The sequence below is a fragment of the Papaver somniferum genome, chromosome 11, assembly GCF_003573695.1.
Source record: "Papaver somniferum cultivar HN1 chromosome 11, ASM357369v1, whole genome shotgun sequence".
Classification (NCBI taxonomy): domain Eukaryota; kingdom Viridiplantae; phylum Streptophyta; class Magnoliopsida; order Ranunculales; family Papaveraceae; genus Papaver; species Papaver somniferum.
Window position 1 is genome coordinate 94,110,221 of NC_039368.1, and position 9,412 is coordinate 94,119,632.

Here is a 9,412-nt window from a genome sequence, read left to right on the forward strand (position 1 = left end):
GAGTGCTTCTCAGTTTCCTTCACATATTCTTACATTTAGTTGAACAATAAGTTCTGTGACATCATCTAGACTGTCAATGATCTTTCCCTTTTTTGAATATTTTTCAACATGTTTGAAAAACCTTTCCAACATCTTTCGAAATTCAGAACTTGGGCAAACTAGTGAATCGAATCCTTTTTCAGAATATTTTTCACTAGGAATTGGATTTGAATCCAAAACATTTTTCTTGAGTTTCGAACTCATTCTTTTCTGATCAGTAACCTGACTCCCAATCAAGTCATTAGTTAAAGACTTTTTCTTTGATTTATGAAAAGACTTTCGAGACCAATTTCCATTGACCTTCACAGCGATATTATTCTTATTATCTTGACATACGTTAACTGAACCATACTTTGGATTCATTCTTATAGGTTGGATCGCACCAAACACAGATTGTTAGATCTTTTTGTGTTTGCCAACTCTGATACAGATTGAAAAGGCGAGGGTACCCAAATATACCTCAAGCTAAAACTTTTCCTACCTATAAGTCCTTTCTCCGAAAGTGATTGTCTATGGACTGAATCGAGACAATACAACTAATCGGTTCACACTTTGTGTGATCGTCTATGGATACAAGATCGAGACAATACAACGACGAAGTATGTTACTTGATGAAAAAGGTTCGGACTTAACCAAACACAATAGGATTCACTTATCAAGTAAATAGGAATTAACGTTTGTGTAATTTACTTTATTATAATAAGAAAATTATAATGCGAAAATATAAAGTAAATGATACAGCAAGATTTTGTTAACGAGGAAACCGCAAATGCAGAAAACCCCCGGGACCTTGTCCAGAATTGAATACTCTCGGGATTAAGCCGCTACACAAAATTACACCTAACTTCGTAGTTGAGACCAAGCAACTAAACCTATAGTTCACCTAGTTTCGTCTGTATTCCCACGCCTCCAACTTATAAATAAGTCACGTACTTGGAACAATTCCTTTGGTTCATATTCCAAACAGTAAAGGAACAATTGATCTGTTTGGTATCAACTCTATTCAACCAAGTGATATGACTCGGACAAAGGCTCTTCTGTTTATCTTAACATAAACTCCTTTGTCAGGTCCCTAGATCTATCTTATGTTCAATTACCGAAGTAATCGTTTAAGATTAATCCAACAATACTATTAATCCAAAGAATTATGTTGATGCCGATCTACTTAATTAATCAATCCAATCTATCACAAGGATAAACCAATTATTAATTGGATCCTCTTTTACCGAAACAAGTATTGTGCACACCAAAGATTATGAACCCACAAATCAGAAATCTTCAATATCTTCTTCGTCTTTAAATCTTCTTAGATCTTCAATAATAACCTGTACACAATCACCTGAATCTCTTGTGATCAATCACGCACGGAACGGAGTCTGTTAACAGTGGATTATCATAAGATCGTCTTTAGAACTAACAACAGTCTAAAGATCACTGTCGAAACTCTGAACTAGTTTGAGTGAATCTTATATCAGAATAGGAGATTCTCAAGCATAAACAAACTAGGTGCAATCAAAGTTCAACTGCCGTTAGTCAATCAAATCAATGAAAACAAAAGATAAACCGCAATTAATTAGTTTCCCACCAACGGTACACGCTAGAGCTTCTCAATCCCAAAGAAGACTTTAAACTGAGCGGCCATAAGAGATTTCGCCTAATTAGGTTACTCTCCTCTCCGAATAGGTGTCTACACCAGTAACAACACAACAAAGAGGAAGCTTGTTGTTACGAAGGATTAGTTTGCTAGAAAGGCAAACTTCAAGTATTTATAGACAAGTAAGTTTGGACACCAAGGAATTTCCAAAACCAAAAATATTCTCAAGATATTCACTAAAGCACAAATTCGGTTTTCATAATTCCTGAAAATGCTCTGTCCAAAAATAATGATCGAAATCTCTCAAAAAATCTCTAATTAGTAAATGCACATTACTAATTCTTATTTCCCTGCAAAATGAAATTAATAACCTTAATTAAAATATTCTTAACTTATTTATGTTTCGATCCTGGGATTCTCTTCCGTTAGCTATTAAGGAATAACTTTGAACAATTAAAGAAATAAACATTCAAAACACGTGTTCAAAGTATGTCGACATCCTTACTTTGTAAGTTCTCTTTCATACTTACAACCTTGAAACCGATTTGCCACACTTCCAAACAAGTTTAGAATTGGTTCATCTGACTTTCAAGAATTATGCAATTGATCAAATAACATTCAATTACAATCATAGGTTTAACGGTTCTACCAAAACAATTTTCGGTTCTACCTTCCATGTGAGTACTGTGCATAGTCACACTAGCTTTCCGAAATTCGTTTGATTAGGTACTAGGATCGGTTCCCCACATATATATGGTACTTAAATTATATGTGTTGCACATGTCCATAAGATCGGTTCCCCTTTGCCTAAAAACGTGTTGCACATGTTCATAGAATCGGTTCCCCTTTCTGCTATAAACCTTGTTGCACCTCATACAAGGATCGGTTCCCCTTTGTGATGTATTGTACCTATTACTAGGATCGGTTCCTCTTTCCCATATTTGGTCATACATAAAATCACAAAACCGATCATACCATCTCAGGTGATTACTTAAGATCGGTTTCACTAATAAAAGTCATACCAATACATAAGTCAGGCCTTTGTGAATAGTTCTACCAAGAACACAAACAATTCGTGAAAGTTTATACTCAATCACACATATTGATTGTTCATAAAATATGCAATGAATAACAAAACCAATAACGCCTGGAAATTTCCTTTTCGGTTCACAAACAAGTTTATGAACTTACTTCCTTAGAACACATGTAAAACATTGTTCCCTAGGATGAAATCCTCACCTCATACCCATACATAATCACAATAGCGTTCAAATGATTATGGCGATATCTTATCTACAAATTTTAATGGTTAAGCAATAAACCTCGTATTGTATTCCTTAATACTATGTCTATCTATAGTTCAAATATGCTTCGCAGTTTTGTTATCAATATGCACGACTTGAATGATATGTTAGGGAATGAAACTGTTCAAGTCAAATATCACTAACCTCAAGTGGAAGGATGATTGTTGTCGTTGTGTCTCCTTGCTTCTTCACATCTTCAAGTCTTCGCAATACTTGTAATGTCTCATTATCCTAATACTTTTAAGTTAACCTATACGAAGTTGACTCTAGTACATAAAGCGACTCTTAACATGAGTTTTGATTCACTAAAATATGACAACCAAACTTGACATACCAATTGTAGCATTCTGTGCCTTCTTTCTCGGGTTTAGGGAACCTATTTACTGAACTTTGTGCTTAGAATGCTTAAAAAGAAATTATTTGGTTTCTTTAACAATTTTGGGTTTTTGGTTGCCTTTATAGTAATTGGCAGTGCTTAAATAACAAAGAGTATGTTCTATCTTAACACTAGAATTCCTTAGCACATGTCAAAGTAGAAGGCTTGCATCTAGTGCACGTGTTGTGCACGGTGGTGGGGTACTAACACTTCATCTCCTCACTTATCTGAGGCTGAAATCTCTATCAAGGGGAGGGGTTACGGAAGAATAGAGGGGAAGCAAGAAGGAAAAAAAAAAATTCTTCATTTTCTCTTCTTCATGAAAAAATAAAAGTAGATTGCAAGGTAGACTTGCAGGAAGAAGGTGAAACTTTCTCTTCTTTAATCTCCACTTTCTCTTTGACGGTTTTCATTCTTCTTTTTCTTAAACAAAATGTTTGAGAGATGGTGAGGCTAGGAATAGAAGAGGGATCAGCAAAAGGGGTTTTTTATATCAAGTCATGGAGATGATTATAAGAAAATTTAAGGAGACTTTTACTCAATAGGTTTGTTCTAAAGTTGATTAATGATAATTTAGATTTGATTTTACCCTTAAAGAAAAAACCGAGAATTAGGGTTCTTATATGGATTGTTCAATCTGTTGGTGAACTTCAAATCATGTAAAATTATCTATATGGGTTTGTGTGGTTTAACCTAAATTATGTTTTGTCATAAAAATTCATGAAATTGCTTCACATGATATTTGATTTGAGATACTATTTGTGGATTAGGGCTATTGGTTGTAAATTGGGGTTTTTGGTATAACTCATGATGTTTTGGTAATTTGTTGATTTGGATATCTTCTTACAATCATCATGAACTGTTCCAATGCTGATTTGATGGTAGTAATTTTTAGTACTTTTCATGAACAATGGTGTTTGAATATATTGTATACAATTTTATAAGAAACCCTAGAATGCATGTGTTCATTATGACCATATCTTAACTTTCAACCGTTGGAATGTGATAATATTTCAGCATATTGTTCTTTATTATGTCATGATGATATGGTAAAAATTTGGGGATGATCAGACGTGGTTGAGAACCAAAATCCCTAACAGTAACTAGGATTGTTTTGTTCTGAATTCAGAATCGGGGTTCGTAATTGTTTGTAGTTTTTTTCCATATCCATTTATTGGATAAAGCTGAAACTTTGATGAGTTGTTAAGAACATTACAGGTAAGATACTGTAAAAATTTCACGGAAATCTGATCATTGTAACTACCCAAAGGTGTGGAGATTCGTGACTGGATTTTTATATGTTAATACTGAAAGTGTCACGTTGTGATATGAATATCTCTTTAATGAACCGTTGGAATGTTCTGATTTTTGTATATCATGTTGTTCCCTAAGTTTCAAGGATACTGTAAGAATTTCAACACGATCGGGTAACATTAGCTACTGGAAATATTGGATAAACTGAGACTACTGTAATTGTGTTTAGTTGAATTGGTTTGAATCTGCGGCAAAATGAGATTAAGGTTCTTATAAAACTTGTGGCCTTCCTCAAATCTATTTACAGGGGTATTTTACATTTCAATATATATATCTCATGCTCTAACGATATTTGAATTAGGACTGTTGTGTATGAGCGCCTATGCCACTCACGTGCTCAGCTAATTTTTGAAGTACAATAGGTAGTGATTCAGTCCATTAAAGTGGGCTTATGGATGATCTAATATCCAAATTTTTGACTATGTTGCTTAAGTATGTATGCGCGTACCTATTCCTTGGTAAGTAATGTGTCGCAGATGTTATTAATATAGTTTTAACATGGGTTTGCTTTTCTATCATCAAACCTAGAACATGTTCACCATTTGCCTGATGGGAATAACTTTACTACCCGACGAGTAGATAGATTTGATATCCGACGAGTAGAGGCAACAGAGAACGGAACTGTCATTTTTACCCTATTTGCTGCATTCAAGTAAAGTAGGTGTATTATGTTATTGTTCAATTCAATAATATATCTCACATTTTAGTACTAAATGTATAGTTATAGCTATTGTGAGTATGACATTAAATTACTGTCATATTTTCATGAGATGTTCTATGGATATTCAAGTTAGTCCACTTTAGCTAGGTAAGCTTTCCCCTTTATTTTGGGTATTTATAAATGTTACTTAAATAATACTTCTGAAAATGAAATACAGAGTTTGACTACTACAAGTATAGCTTGAGCTGTTTCGTATCTCGTAAGAGAGTACATATGGATTTCCTATTTAGATACTTTTCTTGCTTTTTATTGTCGTGTATCAAGGTTCCACTTGATTCATACGAGTTTTGAATGATTGATGTTGTAATGCGAGATTATTGTAATGACTGTGAGGTCAAGTGGTAGTCTATTTGTTGTCTTAAAAGGCATATTATTGACATGGTTTCACAAGAATACATTTTCAATTGTCATTGATGAAGCATGATAGAGTTTGATTGATAGTCTGAGCGGTAGATATGTGGTGACAGCGATAGCCGAACGGGATTATGAGTTTTTCAGTGGTTAATGTTCATGTGTTCCTCAGCCTATTTTAGGGACCCTGAGATCATGCCATAAGTTCCCTAACACGTTAGGCAGTATCTAAACTATGTGAGGAAGTCTTTTTGTTATTCATGGTGTACCCATATTTGGTTCATTTACTTAGAGTAAGTAGTATAAGAATCCCATGTGACTTGTTAATTTGGTATGGACTATTCTATCGTTGTTTCAATTGTTTCTAAATGTTTTTCCTACACAAATAAGATAGATGAATGTCACTGGCATCTTTGGCTTAGTCAGAGTAGTCTTTATTCGTAATTCATTATGAATACTGCAAGTGGAATAAGTTTACTTGATGTTTGATAAGAGATAGTTGCTATCGCTATGCATAGTTCATACTATCTAAAAAAAAATGACGAACTACGGTCGTGCTTGATCCCTTCGAGCAACGGAGAGGGTACGTAGGCAGCCGTTATGCAGTTCAGCACAACTCTACAAGGTTGCTCACATCGTTTGAAAGTCTTGGTTACTGCTTTACAGTTCATACCATCTATTCAAAGATGATTGTAACCTTGGCAAGTATATATCATTCGCAACTGGCCAGTGATGGCTAGTAACCAGAACTACCTTGAATTTTGGCAACTGTTCGTCTGTTAATTTTTGGCAATTGGCCGTCTGTGGATTTTGGCAACTGGCCGTCTGTTAATTCTTGGAAATTGGTCGTCTGTGAATTTTTGCAACTGTCCGTCTTTGGATTTTGGCAATTGGTCGTCTGTGGATTTTGACAATTGGCCGTCTGTGGATTTTGGCAACTGGTCGTCTATTAATTTTTGGCAATTGGCCGTCTGTGAATTTAGGCAACTGACCGTATGTGAATTTTGTAAATTGGCCGTCTGTGGAATTTGGCAACTGGTCGTCTGTTAATTTTCGGCAAATGGCCATCTCTTATTTTGGCAACTGGCCGACTCTTATTTTTGAAAATTGTAACTCTTGTAGAATTTTATGAGTATTATGGTATGGGACATATGCTCGTAGAATTGTAAACTTGTGACTAATAAGACTTCTACCGTGTGCAGGATTATGAATGAATTTTTTTTTTACTTAACTTGCGTATCAGAGAGTCAGAGCGAAAATTCTCTGGTCCGTCACACCAACGCTTGGTGGGTTCAACCGAGGTATGCTCTAACAGAATTTATTCTTGTTTTTGAGTAGGATTATTCGAGTTTGGAATAGCAATTATTGTGATTACACATAGCTATGACCAGACGATTTTCATCATCAATGTTTTACGATTTATTTATTTAAATTCTAAGTTATTTGGAAGATGATTTTTCCAGTATTTAATCTTTATGGTTTTATATATTGCAATGTGTTATGGGATATTTGTGTTTGCGTCCGTGAACTATGATTGTCCCATACTTTGTCAAAAGTTAAGTATTTCACATGTCGATATGCAAGTATTGATAAAAGAATGAATGAACTTTTGACATTACAAAAGTTTTAAGTCTATTATGTCATTATGCAAATATTGATGGAAGATAGGATGAACTTTTGTTTACGAGGATTATGTCTATTGTATGTCATTGTTCAAATAGTTATGGAAAATAGAATGAATCCTTGTCTCGGCAGTATTGATCTTCCTTGATCCATATTTTATGTATATACTCTGCAGCTCCTGATGTGATTTTCAATTGAGTTGTAGTAGTAGGTTCGTTGAGACTTGTGAAAGCAATAGATTTTAGACTTAATTTTAAAGTAAAGAAAATAAAGCAAATAAATGTTGATATGTTGTGAAAATTATGGAGATGCTGGAGCTAGGATTTCACCATTGATCAATACTTATGTGGTTCTAAATTAATTTATATCATGCAATTTAAACAATTGATTCGATTCAAAAGAATTGCCAAAATCAGATTCCCAAAATATCAAATGTTAGTCGCAAGTATAACGCATCAAGAGTCTAAAACTAAGCGTGCATCATCAAGAGAAAACACATTTGATTAATAAGAATCATTTAATTTATTTTTTATCAATGCAATTAATCATATAAAAATATTGCATAAATTTACGAAATAAATATTACCACATAATTCTTGAAAGAATGGCTTCCTCCGTTGCCCCAAGGATTGGGTTTAGCTCATCATTAGGAAAACACGCTCAAAATTCATTTTTATTGCTCAAAGGTGGTGTACAAATGATGAAATGGGAGAGATATCAATTAAAACCGGCTTTGTAACAGTTATAAGTGTTACAAACCGAACTGTTACAGGGAACGATAGAAACTAACTGTCGTTGTTATTGTAGCCAAACGACTGCCTCTGTGGGTCTATGTTCTTCGTGTTCTTCAGCTTATACAGCAGCAGAAAAGATTTCTCTGCAGCTCTGATTTACGCACTGTTCTTCTCCAAACTCCCCGTACCCTCTCTCTGATATCCCAACAACTATTTATAACCCAACAGCATCGAAATATCACGCCATAACTGCCAATCATTCTCCCATTGCTCGACAGTAAATAATATCTTTTTGGGAATATTTTCTTCCCTTTCCTCTCTTCTCACGCTGTCAACCAGTGTTTACATGCTCCAAACATGCTTCCAGATCATCAAACAATGATCCAGCATGCTAATAATGCATGCAATCTTTCTAAAGACGAGATAGATATCTCGGGAATATCTTGAAGACCAAACGCGCTCTGTTTTCTTTCAAATCACACCACAAGAATATTTTCTCGAAATTAAATCTCTTACCATCTCTGTTTCGTTTAAACAGGCTGGTATCAACTAATTGTAGCGAGAAAAATATCCCAAATCTTCTCGAGTTTAATGGAGAATATTCTCTCATACAGTACGCCCATGTTTTCTTCAACACGAGTTAACTAGCCAAATTCAATGGACGCGGATACCCAAAACTAGCCTGTTTTGATCAATCAAGTCAGCCCATAAAATTCCATTTGTTGAGTCTCATGAAATCACGTCCAAAGAGTTAACCCTAATTCTTCCAGTCAAAGAACTCTTTTTCCCGCCAAAATTCAGTTTCAAACGAAGGGGATGAAGGTTCCCCTTAACCAGCTGCTTGGGTGCCCATAGTACTTTGGGTACCCCTTAGTAATTGAGGTGCCCCTTACCCAAAGGTGAGAGTTCGAATAACACGTTTCCTCCGGGTCCAAAATCAACTTTTCGAGCCGAATTTTCCAAAAATGTTTATTTCCCAAAAATACCTACAAACACATAAAATACCATAATAAGTACGAAATCGAGTACCAACAATACAGAACATTGAGGACAAATTAGACACAAAAATGTGTCTATCAAATTCCCCCAAACTTATTATTTGCTAGTCCTCGAGCAAATCTAATATAGAAAACTAGGTGGCCCTAGTGATCGAGATATAGTCTCGGGAGGGTTTACCAGAGGTGTACCCACCAAACCATTACTCCAAACCCTAGCTATCTATGCAGAACCTTGGAAAGCACTAAAGAATCTCCTTGGTTGGCATACTCTCATTGACTACAGGAGGAAGTACCCTGATGCGAAATTTCAATTGTTGTACACGAGTTTGCACTCAGCATACTAAAATTCATATATAAG

At 35.0% G+C, this 9,412-nt stretch overlaps 1 long non-coding RNA gene across 1 annotated transcript; it reads left to right on the forward strand.

Annotated features, from left to right (window-relative positions):
- Positions 1–3,565: 3,565 nt before the first annotated feature.
- LOC113320317 lies at positions 3,566–7,185 on the forward strand. Its single transcript, XR_003346032.1, has 2 exons — positions 3,566–3,858; positions 6,902–7,185. It is a non-coding gene; the product is annotated as an uncharacterized LOC113320317 (long non-coding RNA).
- The last annotated feature ends 2,227 nt before the right edge of the window (positions 7,186–9,412 follow it).